Source organism: Meles meles, chromosome 5 (genome assembly GCF_922984935.1).
Source record: "Meles meles chromosome 5, mMelMel3.1 paternal haplotype, whole genome shotgun sequence".
Taxonomy (NCBI): Eukaryota; Metazoa; Chordata; class Mammalia; order Carnivora; family Mustelidae; genus Meles; species Meles meles.
Window position 1 is genome coordinate 34,910,516 of NC_060070.1, and position 22,152 is coordinate 34,932,667.

The 22,152-nt window shown below is 43.0% G+C and overlaps 1 protein-coding gene across 5 annotated transcripts in view; it reads right to left on the reverse strand.

Moving 5' to 3' along the window:
• Positions 1–22,152, reverse strand: part of KLHL32 (kelch like family member 32) — a 261,906-nt gene that overhangs the window by 236,207 nt on the left and 3,547 nt on the right. For 3 of the 5 annotated variants that reach the window (XR_006818394.1, XM_046006177.1, XM_046006174.1), the window contains exon 1: positions 18,967–19,313. The gene's annotated coding sequence lies outside the window, so the exon portion shown is untranslated. Of the gene's footprint in view, positions 1–603; positions 725–18,966; positions 19,314–22,152 lie in introns of those variants that run through there. The other 2 variants (XM_046006175.1, XM_046006176.1) reach the window with 2 other exon arrangements.

Here is a 22,152-nt window from a genome sequence, read left to right on the forward strand (position 1 = left end):
AATCAAGTTAAATATGGCTAATTCTCAATGGGGATGCACACAGGCTTCCAAGAAAAAGTAACAATCCTCATACTTCTTAAGTCAAATATTGACATTCCCATCTGACCACTTCCTAAATAGAGAGGAATCATTGTTTAGTAGGGATACTTACCAAAATTAATATTTTAGAAACTAGCATCAGGCCAGGTTGAGAGAAAAAAATATGCCTTTTTTGGTCTTTATTTTGCACCCGAAATAGTGCTGACTTTTTGGATACTCTGGTTAAATTTAGTTTGTTATTGGAACATGTGAATCATAAAAGCTGTACCTTTAAAAGCATTTTCAGAGAAATTTATTTTTTTAAATCTCCACCTGGTAAGCAAATCTTTGAAGAAGACTTGAAAAATGTGTTTGCAAAAGTATAAAGGAAGCACTGACACCTAGGAAAGACTAATGAGCTATCAGTGGTACTCTAAAGTAAATCCTAAGGTGTTAATTATCTCAGAATTCCAGAAGGCTTCTTACCCCGAAGTATGCTCAATTTTTGATTGTGCATTCCATATCATCTATTAAGCTTTCCCTTTCTAAACTCCAACAATTTGTGCATGTTTTAGAGATGCTTACATTAGGCCGAGAGGACAGTTACAGATGTATTATAGCTCTGTCCTTCCTCTCTACTGTTCAGGGAGTATCTTCATGGCAGGGAGCATCTCTGACCCAGCTTCCATACAAAGTAGCCAATAAAATCTGCTGAATAAAAAAGCATACATCATTTAGAGATTAGGTACAAATCTTACCGCAGATTCTGGTGTGCAAGAAAATTAGAAGTTCATCTCCCTGGTTGTTTGTTTGTTTTTAAGATTTTGTTTATTTATTTGTCAGAGTGAGCACGGGAAAGCAGGGAGAGTAGCTGGCAGAGAGAGAGAGAGAGAGAGAGAGAGAGAGGCAGGCTACCTGCTGAGCAAGGAGCCCTCTGCAGGACTTGATCCCAGGACACTGGGATCATGACCTGAGCCAAAGGCAGATGCTTAACCAACTGAGCCAGCCAGGTATCCCTCATCTCCCTGTTTTTTATAACTGAAATTTAATTTCTGTTCTACCACTTGGGAAGCTCTGTCTTCCTAGGGTTGCTCAGCAGGGTTAGGATATGATTTGGGGATTAACAAGTTGGCAAATGGATGAGGGCTGAGCTGCTGGGTGCCTCTGGGTGCCAAGTCACCATGCCTACCTTACTGCACTGTCACTGAATCAATTGTCATTTTCAGTACTTGACTTATTGGATTATTAACAGCATTAATGCTCTCTCCTTGAATCATACTACTTCCGTGGCTTCTAAGATTTCATCCTCAAGGAGGAAACTTTTCCTCCTTCCTCTCTTGCGACACATATTTTGCTCCTTTGAGCTCCTCTCTCTTCTCTACCTAATCATTAAGTGCTGTAGTTCTACGGGATTCAGTTTAATGATCTACTCTATCTCTAGGTAATTCCAACCCCAAAATTACAATCTAAAGTAGTATCACAGGCCGAGTCTTCTATGATATCCAAACATACAATAACCTCCTATTTGACATCTTCATTTGAACATCTCAAAGACAGCTCAAATTTGATATTGCCATAACTGCATTGATAATATCCTTATCCACCCCAAACTGTTCCTCCTATAGAATTCTTTCCTCTATGAACAGTACCAACATACATCCAGTTGCATGAAATGTCACCATCACACACTTGTATGGAGAAACACGACCATCCAGGCAAATGCAGCTTCCCCCACACAGCTCTATGCAACGGTACCACCCCCCTCATGGACATAGGTCTCTCCCTCATTCTCAATATCCAATCCATTACCAAGACCTAAAAATTTTACCTCTTAAACAGGTCTTATATAGTCTCTTCTCTTTCTCTATCCCCACCCCTCCAGGCTGAGCCACTACCATCAACTCAGCTCTGAGCCAGAACAATGGACTCCAGGGCCTTCCTGTACTCAACGAGTTCCCTCCAGTCTGAAGCTGGGGCTAGCCTCCAGGTGCTGTCGCTCTCTGATGAAAACTCTTCTGCAATGGCTTCCCACTGCTCTCAGGATAAAGCCTGGTATTGTGATAGGCCCAGGGATGGTCCCACCCTACCGCCCTCCAGCAACATCTCGCCCCACACTGTCCCCGGCTTCTGCACACCCTGTAACCTTGTTGAGGCAGTGTTTCTTCCCAACATGGCACTGGGCCCCTGCATATTGTTGGCTCGGTGGCTCCGGGAATGCAGGAGGAACAATAGAAATGACCACCCGCCAAAAGGAGTTATGCCCAGGTCACCTCTCCATAGGTAACCCGATACCTATGCAGGAAACAGAAGTATCAGGACCCCCCCACCCCATACCTGTCCATCGCAAATACCTTACCATATATGGATGTGAGCCCATGCCCTACCCCCCCCAACTCCCTCCCACTGCGACTTCCCCCACTCCCCTTTCCGGAGTTAAGAACCTCCCCCAAGGGTGCCCACCTCCTCCCTGTGCAACTTTCCTGGCTCCCCCTCTCCTGAGCCCTGAAACTTCGCTGGAGAGTGCCTTTAATAAATCTTGCCTTGCGCCCACCTTGCCTGGTGTTGTGTTTATCTCGCCTATAAAACTTTACACATATGATTTCTTTCTCCTTCACCTGAAGCATTCTCTATCTCCCGGCTTTCACTTCATGAATTTCTCATATCTTTTAGACCCCTAACCCTGCTTTCTCAGGGAAGACTTCCTCCCCACCCCCTCAGAGCAGGTCAAAACACTTTGTACACTTTTCATAACTCCACAAACCTCCCATCACTTATTTCGATGGCAGTTTTACTCTTATTTGTGAGATCATTTGATGTATGCCCATCTCTTCTACTAGAGCATTGGCTCCAAAATGATAACCCTCTGACCGCTGACTCACCAGCACCTGGCACAGTGCCTGAGGGCCCACAGATGCCTAGTAACTGTGTGTTGAATGAATAATATTCATGAGAAATAGAATAATATTCACGAGAAAACTGGCAATGCTTCTATAAGCATCTTCAAGCAGCAACAACACAAAATCTTTCATAGCTTTCATCCTGAAATGCGAGTATGGTAGGGGGAGGGCCCATCGCAGTAGATCAGGAGCAGTCCATGAGTCAAAGCTGTTCATTAGCACTAGAGTGAGAGACTGAATTGTGGAAATCATAGGTAGTGCCTATATACTCATTAACCCCACACCCAGGGCGAGGTGATAATGGAAGAAAGGTTTGCTCTTCCCAAAGAAAAGGGAGAAACCATTAGTTCCTCCAGGCTCTCCCGTTTCCAGCTTATGAACAGCCTGAAGACATGAGGAATTTACTTCTCCAAATGTCTAAGCATTGTGCGCATGGTTTTGGGTGGGGGAGACAGGAGGAATTTGGGGGGGGGAGTTATGGAGGAAGGGAAAAATGAAACAAGATGGGATCAGGGAGAAAAGAAACCAACCATAAGAGACTCTTAATCTCAGTAAACAAACACTGAGAATTGCTGGAGGGGAGGGAGGTGGGGGGGATGGAGTGGCTGGGTGATGGACATGTGCTATGGTGAGTGCTGTGAATTGTGTAAGACTGATGAATCACAGACCTGTACCCCTGAAACAAATAATACGTTACCTGTTAATTAAAAAAAAGAAAAAAGAGTAGATAATAAAAGTTTACTGAGTGCCTACTTTGTGCCAGACAAGGAAACATATATATGATTATACTAGATCTACATTTATACTGCAAAGTAGATATAACTGTCCCCACAGTACAAATGAGAATACTCAGTTCAAAGAGATAAATAACTTTCCCAAGGCCAAATAACCAGTAAATGAAAGAACCAGGATTCAACCTTGAGGCTGGCTGCCTTCATCATTCCACCACCCACTGATGCCGCTACCCAAACAAAGAAAGGCAGCTGGAAACAGCCAAAGTCTAGCAGCTGCGGGGAGGTGTGTGCCTGGTGAACAATGCAGTCCACAAGCAGTTTTAACATCAGTAGTCATCAAGAACAGCCAAAAAGGAGTAACAACGGCATGGCGTAAGTTGGATGTGGCATCCGTAGCACATGAGAAGCATGTGGCAAGGCTGGATCCCAGAAGAAAAGTTCTCCATGGTGGAACCCTGTCCTGCTCCAGGACCCTCTGGCAGAGGACAGTGTACCAATGAGAGCAGGGTCTGGTCCTGACGCTGGAGGGCCCTGGCCAGACCTGTGCTGTTTTGTTTCTATTATGGAACTAATCCTAGAACTTTCCTTCTCAACACTGGTAGCCAAAGAAACACTTGACTTAAAAACAAAACAAACAAACAAACAAAAAAGTTGGTATAAAGCAAATGTGAGAGTGTGTTGTTTTAAGACTATCCAACCTGGGACCTAAAACAGAGATAAAATCACTAGACTCCTTTAAACAGTCAAGTCCACAGGCTTCGTGGGTTTTTTATATGTTTTTAAATAAAGTGTGCATTACTTGACAAAGAGGCTTAGGAATGGGGCATACAAAACACTGGAGGCTGAAAAGAAATCAGTATTTCCTAAGAGCGTGTTTATATACAAACCCTGGAAAAGGGAGATGGTTCACACCCATAACAATTAGAAGGCAGGTGGGGAAGTGCATTTTGAGACTGACTAAGCCACAGGTCTTTTAGAAAGAAGAGTGAGATAATGGAAGCTAAGTATTGGGTTGTTGTTGGTTTTTTCGGTTTTTTTTGGTTTTTTTTTTTTAATTTATCTTAAAGAGAGTGTGAGAGCAAGCACAGGAAGAGGGGGGAAGGGCAGAGGGAGAGAGCCAGAAAATCTTAAGCAGACTCCCCACTGAGATCATCACCAGAGCCGACACCCAAAGTCCAATGCTTAACCCGCTACGCCAGCCGGTCACCCCAGGAGCCAAGTTTTTTTCTTATTAATACAGTATTTATTTGTCTTCCCTCTGTCAAACCCTGAGCCAACCACTTTCCCCAGGCTGCCTGGGGAGGTATAGGAAAAGGAATATACAGGGCAGACAGGACACGGGAGAAAGACCTATGGGAGGTGGAGATGGATTCTTCACATGGCGAAGAGGATGAGAAAGGCCACCATCAAAAAGAGCCCCATGGCCTTCGAGAGGGCAAAGCCCAGAATGGCGTAGGAGAAGAGCTGTTGCTTCAGAGAGGGCTTCCTGGCATTACCAATGATGAGGCTCCTAAACACAGTCCCAATTCCAGCCCCAGAGCCAGTCAAGGTGAGGGAGTAAGCCTGGGGGTAGCCAGGACGAGGCACACCCCAGCCACAGGAAACCACAAACTATGTGCACGGGTCCTAAAGCAGAAAAGGAGGCTAGTGAGACCAGGGCAGGAGCAGACAAGGAGAGAGTAGAAGGTAAGGACAGGGGATAAGGGATGGTGCACAGGGGCTTGGTTCTTGGGATGGAAGCTGTTACAGTTCTGAGCAAAAAAGAGTAACACCCCCTAACTGAAGTGTTGAAAGGACCACTCTGGCCGCTGTAGTGAGGAGATTCTGCTCGAGAAGAAGAACACCCACTGGGCCCCCGCTGCAGTTAGGAAACCAAAGAAGCGATGCTGCGTGGGATGATGGTGGTAGCAGGGCCGTGGGGGACATGGTGAGAAACTGGCAGACTGCAAGGTTTGGGGCTTGAGCAACAAAAGATGCAGAGGCTCTGGGCGAGGCAGGTTTGGAGGGAAAATATTTATAAGCATGTATTGAGGGGCAATTGAGCAGCCCAGGCAGTTAGTTGGCCAACTCTTGATTTCAGCTCAGGTCATGATCTCAGGGTCATGGGACTGAGCCCCGAGTGGGGCTCCATGCTGAGGGAGGAGTCGGCTTGAGAGTCTCTCCCTCTCTCCCTGCCCCCACCAATCCCACTCGTGCATGTACATACATGCTCTCACACTCTCTCCCTCTCCCTAAAATCAATCAATCAATCTTAAAAAATTACAAACTTAAAAAAGCATGTATCAGGAATTTTGTTACTCTGCTATATTATAGATGCCAAAAATCACTTCCCATAATTTTGGTAACTTTCTTTTCAAGATCAACATTGCTGTAGGGTGAGTTACCTTCCAACACATTCATTAGTTGGAGTACTCTAGAGACATGGATTGGTCACACAAATTGTAGAAATGTTTATTTAAAATCCTGATTCTTGGGAATCCCAGGTGGCTCAGTGAGTTAAGCCTCTGCCTTCAGCTCAGGTCATGATCCCAGGGTCCTGGGATTGAATACCACATCAGGGTCTTTGCTTGGCAGGGAACCTGCCTCTCCCTCTGCCTGCTGTTCCCTCTGCTTGTGCTCTCTCTCTCTGACAAATAAATAAATAAAATCTTTAAAAAAAAAATAAAAATAGGGGCGCCTGAGTGGCTCAGTGGGTTAAAGACTGCCTTCAGTTCAGGTCATGATCTCAGGTCATGGGATCGAGCTCCGTATTGGGCTCTCTGCTCAGCAGGGAGCCTGCTTCCCTTCCTCACTCTCTGCCTGCCTCTCTCCCTACCTGTGATCTCTGTCAAATAAATAAATAAAATCTTTTTAAAAAATTTAAAAAAAATAAAAATAAAAATAAAATAAAATCCTGATTCTTGGTCTTCCTTGTATCCTGAGGACTGCTGAATAGCTTATTCTCTTATAACTTCTTAATTATATTTCTTTTTCTATTTTTTAAAAATTTAATTTTTTCAGTGTTCCAAGATTCACTGTTTATGCACCACACCCAGTGCTCCATGCAATTATTTTTTAATGACATTAGACTTAACCTTGCTTGGAAAGGTTCTGCTGCTGGTCTAAGCTAACCAATAAAAATACAGTGACACCGAATGGCAGTAACTCATCCCTGAGTGAGTCTTCGTAAAGGTACCAGTTGAGCCAGAAAAAGGCCCCATCAATGGATGTTGGGATATATGAACGAAATCCACCTCCTATAAAAATATCAGTGTTAGAGCAACATTCATGAAGAATTGCAAAGGAGTGCCAAAATTCAAGGTCGAGCCTTCCTGTGACTAGTTTCTCCTTAGGAGAAAGCTACTGTAAAGATATGAAGGTAGGGGGCGCCTGGGTGGCTCAGTCGGTTAAGCAGCTGCCTTAGGCTCAGGTCATGATCCCAGGGTCATTGGATCTAGCCCCACATCAGGCTCTCTGCTCAGAGAGCCTGCTTCTCCCTCTCCCTCTCCCTCTGCCTGCCGCTCTGCCTACTTGTGATCTCTATCTCTCTGGTGAATAAATAATAAAAATCTTTAAAAAAAAAAAAAGATATGGGGGCACCTGGGTGGCTCAGTGGGTTAAAACCTCTGCCTTCGGCTCAGGTCATGATCCCAGGGTTCTGGGATCAAGCCCCGCATCGGGCTCTCTGCTCCGCGGGGAGCCTGCTTTCTCCTCTCTCTCTGCCTGCCTCTCTGCCTAGTTGTGATTTCTCTCTGTCAAATAAATAAAAAAAAAATAAAAAAAAAATAAAAAAAGATATGAAGGTAGGAAAGGTTGAATTCCCAAATAAAGATTTAAATAATGCCAACTCTCGTTTTATGATGTGAAATGCAGATTTTTCCTTCTTCCACTTCTAAATTTATGTGTATGTGTTTGGTTCTCTGCATTCATTCTGCACATTTGGCCACCAGACTTCTCTATGCGATCATTATCATTAATACGTGAGTTAGAAATACAAATTAGACTCAGCAGCTGTGCCCAGGGCCATTACTTCCTATAATTTGGCACAGATGGCCAAAAAGATGATTTTGGCAGGAGGGCCAAGTGCTAACCACCTAATGAGGCTGCAGCCTCAAAACTAACAGACAGTAGATGCAATTTTACAGTTATTCACCCCTCTCCTCTCTCTTTCACTCCCTGTCATTCTCTCTCTCTCTCTCTCCCTCCAGTCCTTGACATAAAAGGCAGAAAAGTACACCTTCTTTTTTTGGTAAAGTTCTAAACACAGCATTTTACCTGATTTTTTTTAAAGATCTTATTTATTTATTTGACAGACAGAGATCACAAGTAGGCAGAGAGGCAGGCAGAGAGAGAGAGGAGGAAGAAGGCTCCCGGCTGAGCAGAGAGCCTGATGCCAGGGCTCCATCCCAGGACTCTGAGATCATGACCTGAGCAGAAGGCAGAGGCTTTAACCCACTGAGCCACCCAGACACCCCTGATTTTTTTTTTAAGATTTTATTTATTCACCTGACAGAGGGAGAGAGAAAGAGAGCATAAGCAGGAGGAAAGGCAGGCAAAGGGAGAGGGAGAAGCAGACTCCCTGCTGAGCTAGGAGCCCCATGTGGGACTCGATCTTAGGACCCTGGAATGATGACCTGAGCCAAAGACAGATGCTTAATCAATAAGACCACCCAGACACCCCTCTACCTGATTTTCTATGGAGGAAAAAGTAACCCAGTACAACAATTCCAGTTCTGAAATAGTCATTCTTAAGGTCAAAAGACCTTTTTCTTTTTTTTTTTTTTCTTTTTTTTTTTTTTTTAAAGATTTATTTATTTATTTGACAGAGAGAGAGATCACAAGTAGGCAGAGAGGCAGGCAGAGAAAGGGGAAGGAAGCAGGCTCCCTGCTGAGCAGAGAGCCCGATGCGGGGCTAGATCCCAGGACCCTGAGATCATGACCTGAGCCGAAGGCAGCGGCTTAACCACTGAGCCACCCAGGCGCCCCCAAAAGACCTTTTTCTTAAACTCAAAAATATGCCTAAATATAAAAACTCTCCTGCAAACAAAACAAAAACCTTCCTGCAATAGGGATTAAGTTGGTTTGTCCCTAACTCAGTGTCAGAGAAACCACCACAAAATCATGAGGATGATTACATTACCCGGGACAAATAAATACATGGTATCGCCCTTCACTCATACACACACACCTGAAAATGACTTAACGTTATAATTAGGCAACATTCTCACCATGCATAAGTCTGATCATTTGCATAGCTGCCTAAAATTCATTTATAATTTCACAAGCCGTCTAATGGCAAGGTTTCTTTATCTCCTTATCTATATATGGATGCTTAATGGTTTGCATATCTTTCCAAAATGCCTGCTAATTCAAATGTTTTGATGTTTTAAGTAGAAGATCATTAAGAAGGTCACAAAATTCCCCTCAGACATAAAAGATGCACACAAACACACACACACACTCTTTCACCAGTCTCTTAAGAACGGAATATTACCCTCCAAAGCCTATTAAAAACCTGCACACACTTTCTGACCCCTCCCAAAAATAAAGTGCAATGACATTTCAAAGCTGCAACTTCTTTTCTCCCGAAATCCTGCCGTAAAGATCTTTGACTATGCGGCCGCAGTTCACTACTGACCTGTGAGATCAATGACTCATAAAATTTCATGCACGGCAGAAACCTCATTCGCCATTTGGCTCATAGAACTCCATGGAATCACCACCAACGGTCTAAATCTAAAGAGGTATAAACTAAAAGCATCTGATTTTATCTTATGCAGGAATGTACATTCTTAAAATCAATCAAACAACTTAGGTGTAGGACATTATAACGAGGACATTTATAAAGATGCTCTCCACAGCCATCCTCCTGATTAGCTGTGCACAAATCTAAGTGGAAAGTCATAACTTCTCCCTTTTAGCAGGGAAGATGTTTTCACACATCATGACTTCTATCAAAACGGGAAACTGATTAGTCAAGAATCTCCTGATAAGTTTAAATGTGCACTGCATATGCAGAGAGCTGTGAGACCTCAGAACGGATCGGACTTGCCATTTTTTTGTTGCATGTGAATGACAAGAAAGCTGAGGCCCAGATCCAGATGGCCTGGCTGATTCCAGGGAGGTAAGGATAAGAAACACAAAGTAAGCAGGTCACTGTGCTACAGACATGCAGCTCCCAAATTAGACCTATCCTGAGAATCAGGCAAAGTTGAATATTCAGCAGCTCAGCACCAATGTAGATTCAAACACAATAAACACAGAGGCTCGGGAATCTACATTTTTAAAACAATTCCAGGTCAGTCTGAAATTTGGCCAGGTTGCAAACCTCTGGGCTAGACTTATTTGTAGAACAGTGATAATATATAGCGTTCTAAAGCAAGATCCCAGAATGCAGGATTTTGTAAAGCAATGTTCCGGAACAGGGCACTCAAAAGCACTAACAGAGCGTTTTTAACATAAACAGAGCATCTTTTATATATCTTCTTTTGTCATCATGATTCTTAATGTTATCCCCAGTTTATACAGAAAGAGACACAGACTTCTTCTGAAACCAAGCCTCCCCAGGCAGAAACTCAAGAAGTCTGACTCTGGGTGCCCTTGCCCTCGCAGTTTACGTCATTGTGCCCACCCCAAGCACCACCTTACTCCACAGAAATACTACCAGTGAGGGATTTCAGTTCTGCTCTGTGAGAACAACCTTGAAAAGGCCTTATCAACTCTGGCACTGCCATCAGGAAGCCTGGAAGCTGGCCAGGGAGGGAAATGCGGCTGGCTTATGAGACGATCCTCTTTCCTGGTGGAGATACCAGTGGGTGACCCTCTCCTGAAATTCTCAATACATACCCATCCCTGAGGCCAACTGTGAGGCTCTAGGTAAGGAGAGGCACCTGATCCTAAGAAAAGCTCTGGAGTCAATGAGCCCGAGCTTCCCAAACACCTGGGTTAACAGCGTGTCTGACCCATGAGGTGGTCTCACGCGATACTGTGACACACGAGATGCTCTCACCTCTCTTCTTCTTTTAGTCAAAAAGGCAACAATCTACCCGTAACTGCTGGCTGAGGGACAGCAAAAGCTTACACATGAACAAAGAATGATGGCAATAAAATTCTGAAGCCATTACCAGATACGGTTTTTCAAAAAAGAGGTCAATATAGAGGAAGCAGAAGAACTCTAATAATACAGTGACCAAAAAAGAAAAATTCAGTAATGAAGGCACCTAGTTAGAGGGTCTGGGAACTTTATGCCCCGTTAGGTCCTTTACCCAGAGGTAAAGCATATTCTCAGTTTCACAGACAATAGGTAGGGCTGTTGGTACCACACAGTTAAACCAAGTAACTAACGCTTCCTGTCCCAGCGCTAGGCTCAACAAACCGTTAGCCCCAGGAGAGAATGTGCTGGCCAAAGACTTTTCACCCAGTCTGCAAACCTGGTGACAGTTACATCCATCATATATATTAACATTCTGTCTTTAAGCAATACAATGTGACAATAATAAATTAACTGTGGACTTCTGGTGAGCAACACTGAGAGAACACCACGAAACACAGAAATCAAAAATGGACAACTTTGTAAAAGATTACAAGGTCAGGGAAGGGAAATTTGTCATAAAACCCTACAGATGATACTTAAGATTCACAAATTAGGATTTCAGTAAGAAAACCTAATTAAATGCTGTGTAGAAAGGCCTAAGGGCTGTGCATGGGTTTCTCAAATGACATTTGATCAATTAGGAAGCCCTATCTATAGATGATATTAAATACCTTCAAGAAATGATAAATAGCTTTGACCCAAAGCTAAAGAAGATAAGCTGGTCCCAAATTAAATCAGATTGTAGGTAATTAATGTTTTCACAGAAGAAAGAACCAAAACTTTTGTTCCATATTTCCCTAGGCTTTAAATGCTCAGAAAACCAATCAACCATATCAGCTCCTGGACATCAGTCTGGGAAAGACGAGTGAATCTGTGAAGCGGGAGGGTTACTGGATTCTATCCCCACAGCTGCCTATCACAGTGACAGCTTAAAAAATGTCTCCTTTCAGGGAATGTCAAACAGAGTAGATGAGGAAGCAAGTCACAAAGAGACTCTACCATAATAAATCTCTTTCATTCAGATATCTACCTCAATGCTGAACCTAAATTTCCAAAATCATAACCACAGCTATCACTCGGGGAGTGGTTGAGAATATCTTCATGTTTGAAGTTGACATTTTTTTTTCTTCGTAATATGATTTTGTAACTTTGCTGCCACTGGTGCCACCTTGGCTACTGTATCTCTCATGGTAGAATCCACACTTCCCTGTAATTAATACCCCACTACACATCAAACCTTTTTTGAATTTATTTTTCATATGTTCTCTCTTCTGGATGCATAGAGATAAAAGAAACAGGGAAAGAATATTCTACCTTTGACAAACGATCACAAATTTAGCATTAACAATTCCCTGAGCCTTTTTCTTTTTTTTCAAATTTAAGTATAGGAACTAATATTACTCACCAACTACTAAAAATACATCTGAATTATTCAATTGCAACACATTTAAAGAAACACAACACATGCACCAGAGCACGTGGGGCACAAAAAATAGTCTTTTCTGGAAAGAGTTGCTTCGTGATTGATTATACGATTTAAAAACAATATTTGGCTTGGTATATGGACTCCTAAAATTTACGTCCGTGTTACCTTGCTTTAATTACATTTTTTTTTTTTTTTTGTCATCCCTACTACAAAAGTCACCTGTGCAGTGGACTGCTCACAGCTCCCACCACTGCCTGGATTACCCCAAGTCCACGAGCTACAGGAGGGTGAACTTGAAAAAAGTGAAGACACACTGACCTCATCTGGACTCCTAGGTAGTCAGAGAACTAGATGATAACAAAAAAGTAGAAAAATGACTCTACCACTTATGAGGATGAGTTGTTGCTTGGTGGAGGTGGGGGAAGGGCAGGGGGTGGTACAGAGAACAAAGAGAAAAAAAACAGACTTAACTGGAAAGTATTCTCTTCGGGATGCCTTTAATCCTATCTGACTTGAAAGTGAATTTGAGGAGTTTGTTCTTTGAGCCTGGTGAGTTCTTGACCTTTTCATAAAATTTACATAATTCTGCATGAAGGGAAACCCCTAGTTGTCCAGAAAAATGTAGGCAACTAGAGAGTGACCTCACAGAAAAGCTAGGAGGTCTGTACTGACCAGGTACTGGGTACTGCTATTATTAATTCCACAGGGGACACAAGGGGTGTCTCTAAGCTTTTTACAGACGGGCACCCCTGAGGAGAGCCCTCCAGAGCCCTCCTGAGCTGCCTAGGCAGGAGGAAATGGACCCTCCCCCCTTTTTCCTATAGCCAGGCTGGGCCTCAAGGGCCCATAGAAAAGAGGGGGAGGTAGCCTGCTAGGGAGGAAAGACACCAAGATGCACATCCCTGAGGGCCCAGCCAAGCAGCCCACCACTCACTCAAAACTCCATTATACTAAGAGGCTAGCTCCTCCATAAGGCTGGCAGACCAGATTAAGACATTTTATATGGTAACAAAGTTTAAGTGTATCCTACCCTCATGCTGAGGAAGGCAAGGGTAGGGCGGTAAGGAGAGGCAAAGGGAAAGAATTAACTTCAACTCTCATTATGCCACAGGCATTGTGCTACAAGTTCCTTAGGCATTATTTATTTAATCTCAGGATAGCCCTATAATCTAGGTAATAGAATTCCCATTTTAGAGATGAGGAAAACGGGACCCACAGGTGATGTGCAGCCAGACTATAGATAACAGAGCCTGGAAGGGTCAGATTTAGTGTCAAATCCAGGCCCCAAGGCTCATGTTCTATGGGCTGTGCCATGTTACCTTGCACATACAATCGGAGAACTAAAACTCATAAATAATAAGGCTTCTAAGTAATGATTTAAAATGAGGTACCAGAACTTATGTCATAAAAAAATTGCAAAATGCCTCCTCCACTGCTCTTGGCTTCTGTCCCATTAGCATTGAACATGTTCCCACTGAAGCAATCAGCCAGAATGGGACTACTTATTCGATCAATATCCTGTATGCCAAACCGGTCGTGGGGGGCGGGGGAGCCCTGTTTCTAAGTAGCTGGAACTGGTTCATCTGGCAAGAAATAAGGAATATATTATGCCTCAAATAAACATGTAGGAGAAAGTCAAGAGTCTATGCAAACCGCCAAAGATTTTCCTTCTTCATTTAAAAATCATCTTATCAGGTCGGTAATTTCAACCTTGCAGAACTAATTTAGACAAATTTACAGCTTTCTGTGTTTTCGCTGAATGCAGAACTAATCTGACTCCAAGTCAAGTGTACAAAACCATTTTTATATACAGTTCTTTTTAAATCCAAAATTTACAATGCCGTATGTCTAAATCGAATTAAATGCAAAGCATTAATATATGGTAGTGTGCATATGAAACAAGGCAAGAACAAAAAAAATATGAAGTTAAGTTCAGTGCTTCCTCAACTTAGGAAAGATTTCAGCGAGAAGGGAATGGGGATAAACATCCCGCTTAAATACAACAGGACCAGGAAAGGTGAACAAAATAAATCCCATGTATTAAGTCCCAATAAGAAGAAAAGTAAGATGTTCTTGGATAAATTCTCAAGTTTTACTCTCCATGCTGAAAGAAATTCTGAAATAATGTGTACCGGTATATTAGGACAAGGAAAGGGGAATGAGGTATTAACTACCTAGCACAGAGACTATCTCTGCTGGTCTATTGTCACTGTCACCAAAAAGCCAGGTAAGAAAAACAGACTCCTCACATCATTTGTTCAGAATATTTTCCATTATTTGCCACATATATCCGTGAAAAGTAAATCATCATACTGGCACACATCGCACTTGATGAGAGTTAAAATCTCCCCAACTTTAAAGCAAACTCCTCTCATGCCAAACATCTTCGGTGCTAGACTCCAGCTAGCTATGACATGTATCTAACTCATTTCATCCCGTTACCTTGTGCCCACCATTCTAACAGGTAGCTCTCCCACCAACTCGCTACAGGTCTAGTATGGGGGTACCTGGGAGGCACCTGGGGGGCTTAGTCGGTTAAGTGTCTGCCTTAGGTCATGATCCGGCGTCCTGGGATTGAGCCTCACATCACATCGGGCTCCCTGCTCATAGGGGAGTCTGCATATCTCTCTCCCTCTGCTCCTTGCTTATGCTCTCTTGCTCTCTCTGTCAAGTAAATACACTCTTAAAAAAAAACAAATCTGACTGCTGCTTGGTTGTCACATTTTTTTCATATCTCCATTCAGATAACAAAAATACTGACCCAAACAAGATCAAGAGCGGAGTATGTTTATTGGTCACTCTGAGTTTGAGTATATATTTTCAAATAGCTAAAAAGCAGCTTACATTTCTCCTCACTTGCCCCACACATGAGATTTCATCAAAGGTGTATCCAACATCAAAATCCGCATCTGCTAGAGCCTCCTTGACCTCTAGGTCTACGGCCTAGGAAAGGGCAACAGTAATACATTCTTCTCATCTAATTTACACAATCTCCTGCCCATTCTTGAAAATTCAGAAATTTGTCCATTCCAAGTGAATTAATGTAAAATATCCATGTATACTTTCTTTCCACAGAAAAATGGTATTATGAGAGGAAATTATGTGCCAGATGTTGGATGCTAAGAATACAGACATATCATAATAGTTAATGAGTATTTGCTGTATACCAGACTGTGTATAGAGAACCTAATACTTTGTTCGTCCTTTGATCTTATGTCAGTCTTTCAGAAGAATCAGTCCTATCTTCAGATTCTCCTTTATGTCTGCAACTCCCCTCTGAGTCTCCTTCACCACCACGTCCTGCTCTACTCCCTGCCACGCACCCCTACTTCCGTGTTCTTGATGCACTCCACCTTGGAGACCATGTTTCTGATCACAGCTTGCGTCACCCCTTCAGTAACAAGGATGAGCTCATCCATATCAGACATCACAAGCATGATCCTTTCAATTCACATTTCCAGCTGACCGTCTCAAGAGCCTACTCTCTTCCCATAGCTGAAGGTATCTTCATTGACTAGAATCAAACCTAGCTAGCAGGGTCCAGCACTAATCCTTCTCCTACACAGGAATAATCTGATCTCCATAATCAGCACATTTTTTAGTTTTTTCCTGTAATGGTGTTTCTATGGCATCTGGTGTCTCTATTACAGCATTAAACACACAACTGCCTCAAAATCACAATTATGTACTTGTCTATAATGTCCACTAGGTAATCGGCAGAGAAGGAGAGGTGGGCAGTAGGGAGAGCTGCTGAGGTCTGAAGTTGTCTTTCGTGGGTCCGGTTTAACATCACATAGTCTCAGATTCTCTATCTATACAACGGAAATAAGATTCCTACCTGCTCTATAGGGACATTAGGAAGACAATATAGAAAGTAGTTTTCCATATAGGGAAAGCATAGAAGGGGCTGGAAACATGGAAGCTGCCAGAAGTATGTGTGTTTGCTCTGACTCCTTGAGGGCAGAGCTCTTATCTCTATAGCAAAAGCCAGGACTTTGTCACATTAACTAACATCTGCAGAGCGCTTTCCTAGAGATGCAACATACTTCCATGAACTGAAAACTGAAATGCATTTCTTACTATTAAAGCATCTTCTAGAGGGGGATTTTAAAATAAGAGAACTATTAGAAGCCACTGTGCAAATCTTGACTTCTTTTGTTTTTAAACTACACCTTTTTGGATCCACAAAAGAAATGACCTAAATAAAATAATTCCTTTCTGACCCCACCAGGTCTTTCTCAGTGAAGCCCACTGACATCTCTGTAGTGTTAGTAGAAACATGAGCAAGTGGCAGCTTGTTACAAGGTGTATGCTTCATTACAAGATGCTGTTATTGAAGGAGGAAACAGCATTTTCTAGGTTGGGGTCCTAGAAATCAATATCCTTTGGCATTCCCCTTCATGGTTTTGTTCCTTTGGAATATTGCTGTGTTCTATGGTGGGTTTTAGTTAATTACCTAAAACCTTAATGAGAAGTTTTCACTGAAAGGACGTTCCTTTTTTTGACTTTTTATTCTATCTCTTCCTATAATGTCACGTACACAATCTATTTTTTATATCACTTATAGTATATGCCCAGAAAAAAAAATTAAGTCAGGAACACAATAACTTTTAAGTTATAAAGGCTTTTGTTTCACTAGACTAAAAAATTCCTCTTTTGGAATACTTCGTGGTCCTTTATTTTATCTGAGGTATAAGAGAGAGGCCTAGGAACCCTAAAAAACAAACTTGGACGTGTCTATTGAAGAAGGGATATGGCACATTTTTTAGATTTTAATATCAAAACCAGGGAACTCCTAATCACTCATATAATGATAGATGTACTTGATGGATATAAGAGAAAAGTAGTTAAGAACTGAAAGAGAACGCAGTAACTATAGACTGCAACTGGCAGGCCACAGGCCTTATGTGGCCCAAATACACTTTTAATGTGGTCCTTATAGTTTATAAAATTAAGGGCACTTCACATAAAAAATATGTAAGCTTCTGTTTCCCTTGAATAACTGGAATGCTTTAGAGCCGGGATGACAATAACCAGCTACAGTGGAGTTGGAACTGCCCTTTTTATAGTGGGTTTGTATGTTCCAAAGGCCACAGTCCACAGCTTCTCTCCGACATGGCCTCCACTGGGCCTGCTGCACTCCTTTATCTTACCTATGCATTGGACAGACAGACATAGGAATTTTTTAAAGGCAAAGAACTTCAATCCAAAAAGGGTTTCCCCATCCACTAGCTCTGTGACCTTCCACAAGCTCTGAGTCTTGGGTCCCTCAGCTTTAAACTGAAGGTAATTCCTTGACCTCACAAGTTGTTCTGGGAATAAAAAAGGAAGCATAGGAAAAGTACTCTGTAAATTATAATACAAAATATTTGTCATCTTTATTCATCAGTTGCATAAATGCCCCCTACCTGCCTCAGTTACAACTAGTTTCCTTGCTCTTCATAGTACTACACTCTGTATGGCAGAGTTTAAAATCTAAATGAAAAAATTTTTTGAATATTTCCTTGCCTCATTTAATGAGAGGTAAAAAGATGAACAAATATCAAAGGAAAACAAAATGAACTGTTGAATGTCAGTGGATCTTTACTAGGTCATTCCTGTTCCCAATGAAGGTCTGCAATTAGGGCAAAGTGTAATTATTGGATTGCTGATCCCTTCAAGAGCTGTTTTAAATTCACCCACCAGGCACCTAAGGCCTCAAAGAAAAATGGCAGCCCAGTCATTAGAGGTACCTATGAGATAATGGATAATGACCTCCTCCTTGGGCCTCACCCAGTGATCCAGTAAAGGATCCAATCCAAAAAACCAAACAAACAAAAACCCAAAAGGACCTATAAAGCTTTATCTGTGCCTCCTTCCTCTCAACATGTCAATATAAGCTCCAAAACCTTAGAATCTGGAATAATAAGCCCTGGCACAAATTCTACATCTGTATCTATCAACATATAAATGTATATGGGAAAAAACAAAATAGTAAGGGACCTGAAAAAAAAAAACAACAACAATCTTCTTAGAAATGGGCAGAGGGGAAGAAAACTGCAGTTAAATGATGCAGTGGACATAGAAATGTTAGCAAAGATTTTTGTCATGAGCGCTATCTCCTTACATTAGGAATTCACTGATGTACTCCTGATCCGGTCAATTTACAACGGATCATCCTTCTGTGGGGAACCACAATTAATTCCCCTTTCACTTTTAACGTTAAAATCATCATGCTTGAGTGAATTGCAAGATATAATGTAGACATAGAGGGGGAAAGGGATTTTCGTTGGGCACATTTTTCTTTATAAGATCACCAAAATGGGAGTAATTTATGATTCAAGACACAATCCGTTGAAAAATTCATCTGACGAATCCGTTTTCAAGCATACCATCTAGTGCATTACCGCTTTCCTCGAAGTTGAATGAAACCATGCCCAGAATAAGTATTAACGATTGCCAAATTACCACATGGCCCTCATTGTGTATTTTATTTAAAAAAATCAAAATAAATAACAGCTTCATTTTTAAAAGGTGGTTATTTCAATAAATGTTCCAGGGCCGATGTTTAAGCAAGTCTCCTTGGCAACCAAGATGCACAGTACATCCCGGGCTGGGGGAAGGGGAGAAGGCGGGGGAGCAACTCCAAGGTTGGTAGAATAAGTAACGGGAGTAGTAATTGCTCCCGCTAGACGACGCTGGTCGAGCTGCACCGGCGACAAACCCCCGAAATTCCAACTCGGGTCTCGCCCCCAATGGCGCACCAGCAGCCTCCCCCCCACCCCCGCCCCGGTCCGCAGGCACCTACCCCGAAGAGGTTACAAGGAGAGACTGGCTTACCCGATGGGGTGAGCGGTCCGCTGGGTTATGTATGTACCCCAGGCGGCAGTGCAGGCACCGGGCGCTCCCTGATGCACAACGGCTCTGCTTCTCCCCACGATGCTGAGGTTAAGAGAAACCGCAGTAGCTTCGCTCTGTCGGTTTGGGGATGCAGTTATGAAGACCAGATCGCTAGCGTGTCTGTGTGTCCATGTGTATCTGTGCGCATTTGTCAGTGAGCGTGTGCGTCTGTGTGTGCCTGCGTGCTCCCCGACTCTCCCGCGGGGAAACAGTGTTTGCTAGTAAATAAAAAGCAGCAGCCAGCACAGCAGGTGGCGCGTCCTCAATCACTCAGCCCCAGGCGGCCGCGGCTGCCAGGAGACGCACCTTGGCGGACCCCGGGGCGGGCTCAGACCGTGAAGCGACTCCGCCCCCTCCCGCCTCCGGCGAGCCTGCGCGCACGCCCGCCCCCTGCCCCTCCGTCGGCGAGCCCGCGCGCACGCTTCCCTCCCCCTACACCAGCCACCAGGGAGGCGCGCACGCCGCGCTTTCCACCTCCCACCCTCTCCGTCCCGCTCCCGACGGCGAGCCAGCGCGCGCGCCCGCTCTCCCCGGAAGTCCCCCTCCTCCGCGCAGCCCCCTCCCCCCGCCCCGGGCTCTTTGGCACCGTAGCTGTGGGGCTGCTGGGTCCTAAGCACAGCGTGCTTCCTGAGCTTCGTCCCCGCCTGCGAAGGGCGAGACCCAGGAATCCAACTTGCCTGCTCCTAGGCTCTCTTCCCAGGGCTAGGGAGCAACCTGTGGGAACAGACGGTGTGACCACGAGCACTGTCCCTCTCCCTCCGTGACCCTAACCCTACTGACTTGTCAAGTTCACATTGCCCCCATTCCTAGCAGTCCCTTTCCGTCTTTATGGTAGTACTGAGCGTGATTTCACGGTAACTTTGAGGTTGGACGGAAGCCCTGAACCTGTAATGAGGAGGGGTATTGGTTACAGGTAATTCAGCGTTAATACTACAAACAGCCCAGAACACCTCTGTTGAATTTCAGGGCCGGACCCACTCTTGTGCCAGTTGGGGGTCATTGATGTCATTCCTGTGTAAAACATGCTTACAACACACACTGGAGCAAAGCGGATAATTTTAATAGGTAAAAATATTCCATATTCCACTTTTGCATTGGAAATCTTGGTCCGATGTAGAGTTAAGACGTGAGGTCAAAGAAGAATGAAATTCCAAATTGGGGTAAATTGTATTTTGTAGAAGTTCAAGTTTTAAACTACTACAAAGATGGAATTTCACAGAATGTTTAAGTCCTGTCTCTTTCAAGTTTCTGTTCTTCTACACTTGAGCTAGGAACAGTGCCTTGGTCTACTTTGAGATGTCCTTAATATTTTTGTTAGTCTCAAGTCAGTGGTTCAGTTCTTTTCACTTTCAGACCCACAGGTTTTGTGGGACTGCTTGCTCCCCCCACCCCTTGGGGCCTGACTGTCTGGATTCCAGTCCTTCATTCCAATGGTGTTGATATTTGGACTTTAGAACGCTGGGGACCTAGTTAGCTAGCAGCCCTGGAAGAATGACAGCTAACTGAGAACATTAGTTGCAGTATTATTCTCTAGAATTTTCCTTATGCAATTTGATATTTTTCATTGGGTGTTTTATACCAGAAGCTCAAATGGGAAAGCATGCTTAAACCCGTAATACTATATCACTGCTGTCAATAAAAAAACACTTCTTTAAGATTCATAAAATATTGGTCACTAAAGTGAATGCATTTAAAATATTAAACCCATCTATATTGATTGGGTTATCTATTTGTTTAGAATAAACAAAAGGTACTTACTAAAAATAGTTAAGTTGAAAGAACAAATAATATAACTGTATTTACAAGGGGAAAAAAGGTCTGTACCCCACCAACTTACCATCTGTGTGGCGTACTTACCATCTCTTACCGTCCAGGCTGGGTCTGTCTTGTTCATCCTAGGTAGTCCTACCTGCTAGCACAATGCCAGTCACATCTTGGGGGGTTCAATAAACGTTGTCGGATAACACATAGATATTGAGGAATCAAATAAGAAAATATATGTTAAATGTATAGTAAAATATCTAGTCCAGAAAGGGCATTTTCCTCCCCTAAGGGCCTCTTTAAGTTTGGTTTAAAGTATAGATTTTTTTTAATTAAAAAAAAAACTTTTATTTCTCTAAAATAAGGGACTCCATAATTTGTTAGACAACCATCAGAACCCAACACAAATGTGTATTCTGGTAGACTCTGTTACTAGAAGAGCAAGTAGATTTGAGGACTATTGCTCTGCTGATAGCATTATATATGGTCTTTTTCCTTAGGGAGAAAATAGCTTAAAATAATGCTTCCCCAAATCTTTTCTTTGAAATACTAGTCATTTGTTCACCAATTTATTTTGAACTCTTAGCAGTGTCACTGGTGTCACTGGTGTAAGGCTTTCAGTTGTCAATAAATAGACATTGTCCCTGTTTCAATATAATGATATTGTGAGAGATAAGCTAAAGAAAGAAAAATAAAGAATGTAGATCCTTTGGTTGCAAAGTGACAAAAAACTATGCCAACCAACCTAAGCAAAAAGGAAGTTGGTGGAAGGATAACAGGAGTTCTAAGAATCAATGGGCAGTCATCAATGGGCAGTCAGTCCATACAACCAGGCTCAGAAAACCACAGGAATTAGAGCAATTCCCAAAGGCACAGAAGCCATGATAAGAAGATCATATTGGGACAGAAATGTCATGATTGGGTGTCTTCCACTGCGCAATGGGTACACCCCAGTGTACTGCTCTTTGATACCCCCAAATCAGATTCTCGCTTTTAGCCATCCTAAATTGTAGTTGGGTGGCTGGAAAGCCACAGAAATTCACAGAGGAAATAGGGACCCCAAGTCAAATGAGTTGGGGTAACCCTGAAAACTGTCTTCCTGTCACATTGTTATGCTAAAGACTCTGAGATCTTGCAGTAAAGAAACTTCTTTCACTTTTCTTTAAACTATCCTAGAGGAGTGCAGGTGGCTCAGTGGGTTAAAGCCTCTGCCTTCAGCTCAGGTCATGGTCTCAGGGTCCTGGGATGGAGCCCCACATTGAACTCTCTGCTCAGCAGGGAGCCTGCTTCCACCCTCTCTCTCTGCCTGCCTCTCTGCCTACTTGTGATCTGTCAAATAAACAAATAAAATCTTTTTTAAAAAAT